At 40.2% G+C, this 13,053-nt stretch overlaps 1 protein-coding gene across 1 annotated transcript in view; it reads left to right on the forward strand.

Moving 5' to 3' along the window:
- The window catches only part of itgbl1 (integrin, beta-like 1), a 684,868-nt gene that overhangs the window by 599,356 nt on the left and 72,459 nt on the right, over positions 1 to 13,053 (forward strand). The gene's annotated exons all lie outside the window — the stretch shown is intronic.

Genomic DNA, 13,053 nt, shown 5'->3' on the forward strand with positions numbered 1-13,053 from the left:
CATTGGTTCTTCATGGCACTTACAATATGCACCAACAGTGCCTTTATGACATATCCGGCTTTTGTGATATTTGCCAAGTCAGCTTTTGAGGACGTCTTTCCACATGATCCACAATGTCAGTGACAATATGTGGGGGTAAGGAACAGAAGTAGAGCCAACATAGTTTGCCCAAGGCCCCACCATAATGTGACAAAAAAACCTGTTGTAATTGCATTTAAACATCTTGAAGTGCTTCCAGGAATTAAATTTCAGTGCAAGGTTATGAGGGCCTGTTATTTAAAAATCCAGCAAAATTTATCTTATTGAATTCGGAGAGTTCTGCTGTGCTTTCAAGGCAAAAAAATGCTTACATTATTCAATTTTTTATGCCAAAATAGAATGAGTTGTGCAATTAACCACATGATTAGTGCTTGCTTTGAGGCACAAAGCTGTGACCTATCAATGCTTTGATTTATGTGGGTGGTAATTTTATTCGAATTTTAATACTGCACCACACACAGAGCTGCAATAAAGAAATGTAAGCTTCAAATTTATTCTAAGACTATAATGAACATGGCTACAGCTGCATGCCCAACCATCCACTTTCAGACCAATGTATCTATTTCAGAGTTTCTGTAAATCGGTGCTTATCCCGGCTGCACTGTGCAAAATACAAGATCCAGGCTTGGTTAGGATGTTAACCTCACAGATATCAAAGTAAACATCATTGCAAAATAAAATATATTTAGTGTTTCAGAACTACCACATTGGCAAGACATTCATTAAAGTTTCGAAGCAGAAATCTCTCCAATCACATGACATGAAAGGTGTCAACAGAAGTGCACAATCTCAAACTTGAGCAATTAGCAAGGCTACTGAAACATCATACTTAATTCCTGAAAATGACTCAGCAAACACTAAATTTGTATCACATCTCTAGTTATGGCTAATTTCTGCACTTACAGTCAGTCCAAATCAGTGACTAATTCTGCATTAATGCATAGGCATAAGCATAAGTCTGATCACTTATGAAAAAAACAGAACACAGACTTTTATAGGAATTCTGAAATAATAGTCATATATTATGAAGTCTGATTTCATAAAAGTGACTTTAAAATTGGGGCAAATCTTAAAAAATTAGGGAAAGATTTGGAAATCTCTGTGTGATATTTGAAAATTGAATTAATGTTATATTAATTGGATCTGGTATTATTCTTAAATAAGTGTTATTAACCAGTTAATGTGTCCTCCATACACTGACACAATATCACTATAGCAAAAGTTGTAAACCTGACAAAGAGATTTTCCGGCAAACCTGCTTTGAAAAGTATGTTCTTATAAAAGCAGTTTTAAAGAGTTTGTGTAAATTAAAACAATCATTTATTTTGATATTCATTAATGATGTAATAATCTTTGAATTTTTTAGTATTGTTTTTAAGAAGTATTTATTTTTCAGATAGTAGACAGAAACTGTTAAATATGTAAATTTTAGTATGTGCCCTGATTATGGAAGGACAGGAGGAGTGAGTATTCTCAAGACTATTTCTCCCCTGCACTGTCAGAGGGCAGCCCCCTTGTCTTCCAACAGGGCCACAGGTCATGAGCATGGAAGTACAGTAATGTGGGAATTTATTGTTTGATTTCTCCAGTGCTTTCAGTGCCATCTAGCCATCCCTTTTAAGAGGTAAGCTCAGAGATAAGAAGGTGGATGAACCTGTGGTGTCCTGGATAATGGATGATCTGTCTGGCAGATCACAGCTTATGAGGCTCAAGGACTGTGTTTCTGATACGGATGTTAACAACACTGGAACACCACTGTACACCTCCGACTACAATCATAATACCAAACTATATCACTTGCAGAAATTCTCAGATGGTTCTGCACTTATGGGGGGGAGGGGGGGGGGTCAGGGGAGGAGGTGTATTGATAAAGGATAGGGGATGAGGCAGAGTATAGGAGTCAGGTGGAAGACTGTGTTTACTGGTGCAAAGAGAATTGACTGGATCTTAACATCAGCAAAACCAAGGAACTGGTTATTGACTTTTGCAGCACTAATAAGCCTCAATGTCCGGTCACTATTCAAGAAGTGGATGTAGAGGCGGTGTGCACTTACAAGTACTTGGAGGTCCATATTAATGTCAGGTTGGACTAGTCTCATAACACAGAGGAACTATATGAGAAAGGGCAGAGTAGGCTATTTTTCCTTAGAGAACTGTGTTCCTTTAATGTGGGAATTGACATCCTTCACATCTTCTATAACTCTGTGATGCCAGTGCAATTTTCTATACTGTGGCATGCCAGTTGGTAACAATACTTCAAGAGGGGGGACCACTATATCATCAAGCTAATTAAATAATCAAGCGGCCAGGCTCAGTTATAGGATGCAGTCTGGACCTCCTGGAGGTAGTAGCAAAGGAAAGAACTGAAACAAAAATGAGTGCCATTATGAACAATGGTGCACATCCTCTTTCTGACACACTTAGACAGTTCTTTCAGCCAATGAATTATTCAGCGGAAGTGTGTCAGGAAATGCTACTAAGACTCAGCAATATGTCTACATAATGCCTCTCTGACAGCCAAGGCAGAAGTTTTTCTTTCTTTTTAGTCATTCAGATGTGTGTTCAGGCCATAGTGTGTGTGTACATCCATCTATCTATCTAAATCAAACACACGCCTCCAAAGGTTTATTTTCCCGAAATTATGCTATGGATTTTAGTTTTTGTCTTCCACTTTACTGTTGTCAGTTCACCATATCTTATTTATAAGGTGTAAAAAAGGTTCAAGAAAAAAGTGTTGGGGAGTCAGCGTAATTAGACTAAAAAATTAGCAAAATAACAAGCACACGAGGGTGCAAAACAAAAGGCTCCAGCAGAGCTGACGCAATGGAAAACAAAGAGGTAGAGAGAACAGTGAGTAGTCTGGTCTGCTGGTTCAGAGTTAATGCCTTCTTTCGGCTGACAAGTTCCTTTTATATCGGGGTTCTGGAAGAGCCAGGGTTTGGAGGAGGTAGTGGGAGTGACCTCAGGGCTCCTCTGGTCCTGAATCTTGTTGAAAAGAAGAAGAATGCATTAATGCTGGCACCTTCTCATGGCTGGGGTGGAATTGCTTATCTGTTCAGAGCCTTGAAGATGATTCCAAACCACTTGTGCTAAACAAATGTCACTTGGACATTATATTGTTATGATTTGTTTAAGGTACTTAATGATATTCTTTCATTTTTCCTGTTTGTTTTACTTCATTTGTGAGTTTATGTACTGTATAAATGCTGTATTTTCATAATGTACATCTGGTGTATTATAGCCACAAATATGGGTAAGCAGTCTGAGCATGTACTCAGTGATGCACACTTTATAAAAATAAACTGAATTGAAATAAAGGAATGAATGGGCTGTGGCAATTATTTTCTTAAATAACTGAAATAATCTGCTTCTTTTAGATCCATGTGGGATGTCATTTATCTTTTCAAACATTTCAGTTTATTTTTAGTTCTAGTCTCTGTCTCTATCTCTCACTCTTAATTTACAGTAGTGGTTAGGCTTCTGATCCATTTTGTGTTCATTTTGGAGCTCCATTTGTAGCTTTCCATTCATTGGGCACCAGCCACTTCTCTTTAAATGGATTTTGCCAAAATTGTTAACAAATTCAAGATAATGGCCTTCAGTTCTGTTAGCAGCACTAGGTACGTCTTATCAGGGACAGTGGTCTTGTTTTGTTTTTAAGCACGTAGTGTCCATAACAAATATGTCTCTTCTGCACTATGTTAAAATCCTTTAACATAAAAATTGTTTAAATTTTTGCTTGAGGCATTTCCCTTGGTAGTTCATGCCTTGGTACGTAAGTGGCATGACAGCCAGGTGCAAATACATTAGAAGAGATAAGTTAATTAAATACTTTGAGCTGAAGAAAACGAAACTGCAAAGGTGCTGAAACAGGATGAGATGTGACTCAAGTGAAATATTTCACTTATGAAATCACATTAACAAGTAAATGCCATAGAATAACAGAATTAGATTGCTCACAGATGCAACTTCCTGAAATTACTGCCTAGCAAAGTACTAATTACAGTCTTCTGCGGCTGACAACAGTACAACTAAATCAATTCATATTTTAAGCAACAATTGAAAGAAATTTTCTTAAATTATATAACAGACAACTTTGCATAAATTGCTCAGTAACACAGTGCAATACAGCTGAAGTATTATCTGCTGTTCAAGAGAGACTACAGCATGATAAATTGTATGGAAATTAATACATTGTGCTTTGGAAGTTAGAAATATGTATATGTTACTGCAAAATCTGTAACTTTAAATATGCTACAGAAGTGGTTCTAAAGGAATGTTGGTTTAACATGCATTTCAAATTTCAGTAAGATTAGCAATGCCTTATACTTCCTTTATTCTCAATATGGTTCCAGCATATCATTTCCCTAAAAGCAATTTAATTTTGAAATTTTCATTATAGGAAAAGATGCCGGTTGAGCTTCAGATTTTGCATAGTTCTATGAACTGATTATGCTTTACAAACCCGTTTAAGTTAATAAGAATTTCAAACTCTGAAAATAATAATAATATCCAACAAAATGTTAATGTTTTCTACCCCCGCATTTCAAATACATCCTAATTTTAAGTCCATTACTTTCCCATAGAATTTATCAGATGAATGCTGCTAGGCTTGAAATTGTTTGCTTTTATTTGTAGAAGTATACACACAATTTCTGATGGCTTTCTATGCCTCCTTGGAAGCATTCTTGTTTTAATGTTTGTGTTTGATGTCATGCTATTTCTCTGGAAAATAGAACTGGAATAAGGTGAACCTGGAAAATAGGGTGGCTGAATGAAAATAAAATTTATTTTATCTAGAAAAGAAAAAAAATCACTTGAACACATTATTGGATCTGCTATCTTTTCAAGTGGAGAATTATAATGTTCCATTCGACATAAAAAAGCAGGGTGTATTTCACAAGTGGTTAAAAGAACTGTGACCTCTCTTAGAACGAACAAATCAATTGATCAGTAGAGACTGCAAGAAACCCTCTGTATTAACCTATGGCATTCTGCTTCAGTTAATTATATACTTTCTTTGAAAACACTAAGCCAACTGCATATAATGTGAAAAGATTCAAACCAGTAATTAACTATGCAGCTAATCTGGGAGCGCAGCATGGAATGTAGGCTCTGTAAAAAGGTTGAGGGAAGCAGGGCTCTAAAAGTGAATTGCATAGGATTACAACAAATATATGTATATATGATTAAAACACAGAACTAGCAGGTTACATGGATAGTGGAACATATTTCTCCCAGCTAACATTAATAAGTATTTATGATTTTGCATAGTTTACTTTTTATATTTTCAGTTTTATTGAAGTATACAATAAGAGTAGTACAAATATGGTATTTTACTGAAATTAAATTCCTATAGTGCTTACAAAACACTTTGAATGATAGACGTACTGTCTGAATGTGCTTAGCATTCTAAAAGTCTTAATCTAGAAGACCATACAATTTGAAATTGGTGAAACCTGTGTTTATGATTGTCAGGAGAAAAGGACATATAAATTAAAACATTTCTTTCTGTCCTGTTACTTACTACTGAATGGAAATCTGGAGAATTGAGAAGTGATTTTCAGGATACGGAGAAGCTAGCTTGCTTGAGATGAAAGCTTTCTTTTCAAATCTGGCTTATTGCATGCCAATGAGAAATCAATGCCAGGTTTAGACAATTATTAGATTACATCCTTCATCGAGAAGATTTCACACATTATTTTAAAAGTAAGCTTTGCGTTTTAGAAAATGATGCTAGCTAAAGCACTGTATGTGTAAGATTGTTTTGTATAGGTACACAAAGACAATTTTTAAAATAGATGGGTAAACACACCACTCACCTAATACCTAAAACAACACTCGACTCTTCTTACATGTAATTTTAACAGCAAAACATTGGAGACAAATATTTTGTTGTGTGGAATGAAATGGAAATCCTGCTGCCTTACAAATCCAGTGTGTGCTGGGTTTGAATCCCATGCCTGGATATCGCCTGTTTGGAGTTTCAGTTTATGATTTCTACCTTCATCTATGCCTTTTTCCTTCTGGCTGCTTTTCAACCATCCCCAAAGAAGTGTATATTAGATAAATTAGTCATTACAAAGTAGTCCTATGTGAGTGTGGAATAGTGGCCTTGTATTTGACTTGCACCCTGTTCATGCATGGTTCCGACCTGGCATCAGGCCCCACTACCCAAAACCCTTGAATTGGATTAAGAGGGCTTGAGAATGTGATATTTTATGGAATGTTCTCCTTTCCAAATTTACTGCATTTGGAGCACATATGCACAGAAAACAGTTGTATTTGTACAGCAACATGTGTTGGTCCAATTTTGCTCAAATATAACTGCACCAAATTTCAATCTGATGGAGTAATTCATTTTTGACAATCGTATTCACAGGCTCACATCCTGATAAACAGAAACTGGTCACATTGACCCCATTACAATACTTGCCCTGTATTCAGCATATACTGATACACAGGCGATCACGCCACATCAGACGCTACATCAGGGGGCAGAGCAGTGCGGTGCTGGAATCTCTGGCCAGAGGATCGTGGCAGTATGGGTGAGTGAGACTGGTACCGTAAAGAAAAAAGGAGAAGTGAGCGAATACGTCCTGGTATCGTGCGGTTCTGGCGACCAAGTAGCCGCGTCTCCGATAGTAGAGGTGATGCGAAGGGCTGATCACGTGGTAGGGGTGGTGCAAAGATGCTGGCTGATGACAAACCGGGTGGGAGACGGTGCTTCGGTGAACCGCCGGCAGTCCCTGGGTGCATCGCAGACCATCCACGGTGCGTGTGTGGGCCACTTCCATGTTGTGTGTGTGTGTGGTTGTCTGAGGTGCCGGACCGCTCACAAAATTATTTTGTAGGTGGGTGCCTGCCTTGAACCAGGCGGAGAGTCCCATCTGGGATGCCATTGTGAGACCAGGGTCTGAACACCACCAGACAGACACCATTTCTTTATAAAAAGCACACGTTTATTGTTGAAACACAGTCCCGCACAGCACACGGTGCTCCCAGCACCAATCACTCCCAACACGGGCCTTTCTCTCCCTGTCCATGGGCCGCCTTCTCCTGACTCCAGCTCTCTGACTGTAGGGAGGCAGCCCCTTTTATTCCCACCCGGATGTGCTCCAGGTGCCTGATGACACTCTTCCGGCAGCACTTCCTGGTATGGTGGAAATGCTTTCCACTCCGGACATCCCTGGAAGGATCTTCCTCCATCTTCCCAGCTGTCGCGGAAGTGAATGTTTCCCGGGCTCCATGAGGCTCGGGGAGGCCACGGGCCCCAATGGGCTTCAGCCTCCTTGCTCCTTTCCCGTGGTCCCCTCAACATCCAGGGCGGTTGCCCCCTTGTGGCTCAGGGGATGTATACTCCACCTCCCGGTCCTTCCAGGCGTCCCGGCTGGGTCTCCCAGCCTCCTGTGACAATATGTACATATATATATATATATATATATATATATATATATATATATATATATATATATATATATATATCCATTTTCCAACCCGCTGAATCCGAACACAGGGTCACGGGGGTCTGCTGGAGCCAATCCCAGCCAACATAGGGCACAAGGCAGGGAACCAATCCTGGGCAGGGTGCCAACCCACCGCAGGACACACACAAACACACCCACACACCAAGCACACACTAGGGCCAATTTAGAATCGCCAATCCACCTAACCTGCATGTCTTTGGACTGTGGGAGGAAACCGGAGCGCCCGGAGGAAACCCACGCAGACACGGGGAGAACATGCAAACTCCACGCAGGGAGGACCCAGGAAGCGAACCCAGGTCCCCAGATCTCCCAACTGCGAGGCAGCAGCGCTACCCACTGCGCCACCGTGCTATATATATATATATATCGCTCAAAAAAATTAAAGGAACACTTTTTAATCAAGAGTATATAGCATCAAGTAAATGAAACTTCTGGGATATTAATCTGGTCAGTTAAGTAGTAGAGGGGGTTGTTAATCAGTTTCAGCTGCTTTGGTGTTAATTAAATTAACAACAGGTGCACTAGAGGGGAAGCAATGAGACAACCCCCAAAACAGGAATGGTTTAACAGATGGAGGCCACTGAAATTTTTCCCTCCTCATCTTTTCTGACTGTTGTTTCCCTAGTTTTGCATTTGGTTATGGTCAATGTCACTACTGATAGCATGAGGTGATACCTGGACCCTACAGAGGTTGCACAGGTAGTTCAACCTCTCCAGGATGGCACATCAATACGTGCCATTGCCAGAAGGTTTGCTGTGTCTTCCAGCACAGTCTTAAGGGCATGGAGGAGATTCCAGGAGACAGGCAGTTACTCTAGGAGAGCTGGACAAGGCCGTAGAAGGTCCTGAACCCATCAGCAGGACTGGTATCTGCTACTTTGGGCAAGGAGGAACAGGATGAGCATTACCAGAGCCCTACAAAATTACCTCCAGCAGCCCACTGGTGTAAATGCCTCTGAGGGTGGCCTGAGGGCCCGATGTCCTCTGGTGGGCCCTGTACTCACTGCCAGGCACAATGGAGCTCGAATGGCATTTGCCATAGAGTAGCAGAATTGGTAGGTCCACCACTGGTGCCCTGTTTTTTTCACAGATGAGATCAGGCTCAGCCTGAGTACATGTGACAGACGTGAAAGGGTCTGGAGAAGCCTTGGAGTATGTTATGCTGCCTGTAACATCATTCGGCATGACCGGTTTGGTGATGGGTCAGTGATGATCTGGGGAGGCATATCTATTAAGGGTCGCACAGACCTCTACAGGCTAGACAACGGCACCTTGACTGCCATTCATTAGGTATCAGGATGAAATACTTGGACCCATTGTCATACCCTATGCTGGTGCAGTGGGTCCTGGGTTCCTCCTGGTGCATGACAATGCCGACCTCATGTGGTGAGAGTATGCAGGCAGTTCCTGGACGATGAAGGAATTGATTCCATTGACTGGCCCCCATGTTTGCCTGACCTAAATCCAATAGAACACCTGTGGGCCATTATGTTTCGGTCCATCCGACACATGCCAGGGTGCACCTCAGACTGTCCAGGAGCTCAGTGATGCCCTGGTCCAGATCTTGGAGGAGATACCCTAGGACACCATCCGTCGTCTCATTAGTAGCATGCCCCGACTTTGTCAGCCATGCATACAAGCACCTGGGGGACATACAAACTACTGAGTACGATTTTGACTTGCTGCAATGAAATTTTGGCAGAATGGACTAGCCTACCGCATCAGTTTTTCACTTTGATTTTCAGGGTGTCTTTGAATTCAGCACTCTGTAGATCGATACTTTTCATTTCCATCAAATGATGTGGCATCCTTCGTTCCTAACACATTACCCAGTCCATATCAGTATAGATGTCCAGCACGATTTTTTTCCCCATTGAGAACACACCATATGATGTAGCCTGTCATGAACTTTTAATGAATAAAATGCAGCTATATATGTGACTTTTTTCTGCTTGTTGAATATTATCATTTTTTCTACAGGCACAAAAATCATGTAGATTTTCCTACAAGCTTAATAAATTTGAACTGTCTGATTGTAGTACTTCTTACATAATGTTAGTTGGATCAAGTCAAGCCACAAAGAAATACAACATAAACAGGAATGTGGAGTAAAGGCAGCCCTTTTATGAAAATTGTCAGGAAGGGCAATATTGTGTCCAAATTACTGTATTTGTTGTAAGTTAAAAGAAAAGTGTAGTATGCAAATTTTATATCATATTGTTTTTATTTCCATGTTCAAAAGGGAATAGGGGTTTATATCTACTATACACTTTATAATTCACAACCAGTTTGCTTAGCAATAATGTAACAGCCATATTAACATTAGACTGCGGTGGGTTGGCACCCTGCCCGGGATTGGTTCCTGCCTTGTGCCCTGTGTTGGCTGGGATTGGCTCCAGCAGACCCCCGTGACCCTGTGTTCGGATTCAGCGGGTTAGAAAATGGATGGATGGATGGATTAACATTAGAATAGCGAATGAAATTAAACTATTTGATCAGAACATTGACAATAATTTGGGGGTAAGTATACAGGGTATGCTATCTCTTCCCAGAACATTGTTGTTTTTCATTTCCTGTAAAGTGGCTAACTAATTGGAACATCCAATGCTGCAGTTTCTTATTTGGGATGGTCTGTTTTAAATAAGGAAGTAGCAACTTCAGAAGGAGATGGTGGAAGATGTGGAATAATATGAATTATTATTATTTTAGTCAGTAATAGCTGTGTTTAGGGTTGGTCTACCCATCAGGCAGTTTAATCACAGTGATTGAAGAAAATTATTCAGTTTGATGCAGACAGATTGCAAGAGATGTCTAGCCTTTGCACTTACTGAGTAATACTTAACCCGAAATATATGAGTTTTGTTCCTTTATGCTGTAGCAAGTTACATTTTGTCTTTAAAATGGAAATCTTAGCTTCAAATGTGAATTATAAACAGGAGACAAATAATGTGCTTTCAAAGCTATAAAATAAATTGTTGCTTTTTGTGTCCCAAGTTCTATATGTTAGTTGAATACGGAAATACACAGCAGTTTTTCATTTCAACTTTGAAATGATAAGCACTTAAGTCACAAATATGCTCACAAAGGTGTTCAGTATGTCTATTGACCTTTGACTCCTAGTCAAGGATTGTGTTGGTTTTTTTTTTGATTATTCCAAAATAGTTTTGAAAAATGTGAAAGTTTATTTAAAGGGGCATGTGCAGAAGAAGCCATGTCATTTCTGATAATCAAGACAGCAACATTTATTGTTCGTTAGCTAGAACACAGAAGACATGAAAAGTGACCTATGTTAGTAAAATGAAACTGGTACAGATATCTTGGCTCTTAGCATGATCCTGGATATTGCTAAACTGACATATTAATGAGTTCAGAAATGAAACATGACACATAGGAGCATTTCATTTAATATGCACAATTAGCTTCTCATTAAAAGCTTAGTTAAGGAAAAATCCAGTATGCACTGCACCCCTTTAGTAACTCAGTTTTATATACTACTTAAACTACAAATCATATTGTAGTAAGATTGTTACTTAAATAAGAGAAGCTTTTTGTTCTTATTGAATGCTTTAATACCTACAAACAAACAGTAAAATCATAAAACTAAACAAAAAAAAAATGAATACGAGATAAACACCAGCTAGGTTAATGTAAAGTGGGGGCTGAATAGCAAAGCGTTATGGGTGATTTTACAGAGGAGAGAACTTCAATATGATAGTGCCTGGAAAACATTACAGAGAGGAAATGCAGGAGGCTTTTTGGTATTATACTTTCATGCCCACTTTTGCATTACTTTGCTTTTGAAAATTTGGAAATTTTGATAGCAATCTAGTAATTTAAGGACAATTTTTGGCATCAGGAAGGACATCTGGGGCTTCATGTATTAAATTTGTGTACACACAAAATTTTTGTGTACCCCTGCTTCCACGTTCACATTGAGATCTATAAAAATGAAATTTGCCATTTAGCTACACACATTTTCACAGAAGCCTGAGACCATGCATACACACATTTTTGCTTCTGTTTGGTAAATACAGTGCATCCGAAAAGTATTCACAGCGCATCACTTTTTCCACATTTTGTTATGTTACAGCCTTATTCCAAAATGGATTAAATTCATTTTTTTCCTCAGAATTCTACACACAACAACCCCATAATGACAACGTGAAAAAAGTTTACTTGAGGTTTTTGCAAATTTATTAAAAATAAAAAAATTGAGAAAGCACATGTGCATAAGTATTCACAGCCTTTGCCGTGAAGCTCGAAATTGAGCTCAGGTACATCTTGTTTCCCCTGATCATCCTTGAGATGTTTCTGCAGCTTAATTGGAGTCCACCTGTGGTAAATTCAGTTGACTGGACATGATTTGGAAAGGCACACACCTGTCTATATAAGGTCCCACAGTTGACAGTTCATGTCAGAGGGCAAACCATGCATGAAGTCAAAGGAATTGTCTGTAGACCTCCGAGACAGGATTGTCTTGAGGCACAAATCTGGGGAAGGTTACATAAACATTTCTGCTGCTTTGAAGGTCCCAATGAGCACAGTGGCCTCCATCATCCATAAGTGGAAGAAGTTCGAAACCACCAGGACTCTTCCTAGAGCTGGACGGCCATCTAAACTGAGCGATCGGGGGAGAAGGGCCTTAGTCAGGGAGGTGACCAAGAACCCGATGGTCACTCTCTCAGAGCTCCAGAGGTCCTCTGTGGAGAGAGGAGAACCTTCCAGAAGGACAACCATCTCTGTAGCAATCCACCAATCAGGCCTGTATGGTAGAGTGGCCAGACAGAAGCCACTCCTTAATAAAAGGCACATGGCAGCCCGCCTGGAGTTTGCCAAAAGTCACCTGAAGGACTCTCAGACCATGAGAAAGAAAATTCTCTGGTCTGATGAGACAAAGATTGAACTCTTTGGTGTGAATGCCAGGCGTCACGTTTGGAGGAAACCTGGCACCATCCCTACAGTGAAGCATGGTGGTGGCAGCATCATGCTGTGGGGATGTTTTTCAGCGGCAGGAACTGGGTGACTAGTCAGGATAAAGGGAAAGATGACTGCAGCAATGTACAGAGACATCCTGGATGAAAACCTGCTCCAGAGCGCTCTTGACCTCAGACTGGGGCGACGGTTCATCTTTCAGCAGGACAACGACCCTAAGCACACAGCCAAGATATCAAAGGAGTGGCTTCAGGACAACTCTGTGAATGTCCTTGAGTGGCCCAGCCAGAGCCCAGACTTGAATCCGATTGAACATCTCTGGAGAGATCTTAAAATGGCTGTGCACCGACGCTTCCCATCCAACCTGATGGAGCTTGAGAGGTGCTGCAAAGAGGAATGGGCGAAACTGGCCAAGGATAGGTGTGCCAAGCTTGTGGCATCATATTCAAAAAGACTTGAGGCTGTAATTGCTGCCAAAGGTGCATCGACAAAGTATTGAGCAAAGGCTGTGAATACTTATGTACATGTGATTTCTCAGTTTTTTTATTTTTAATAAATTTGCAAAAACCTCAAGTAAACTTTTTTCACATTGTCA

The sequence above is a fragment of the Erpetoichthys calabaricus genome, chromosome 4, assembly GCF_900747795.2.
Source record: "Erpetoichthys calabaricus chromosome 4, fErpCal1.3, whole genome shotgun sequence".
NCBI classification, from domain to species: domain Eukaryota; kingdom Metazoa; phylum Chordata; class Cladistia; order Polypteriformes; family Polypteridae; genus Erpetoichthys; species Erpetoichthys calabaricus.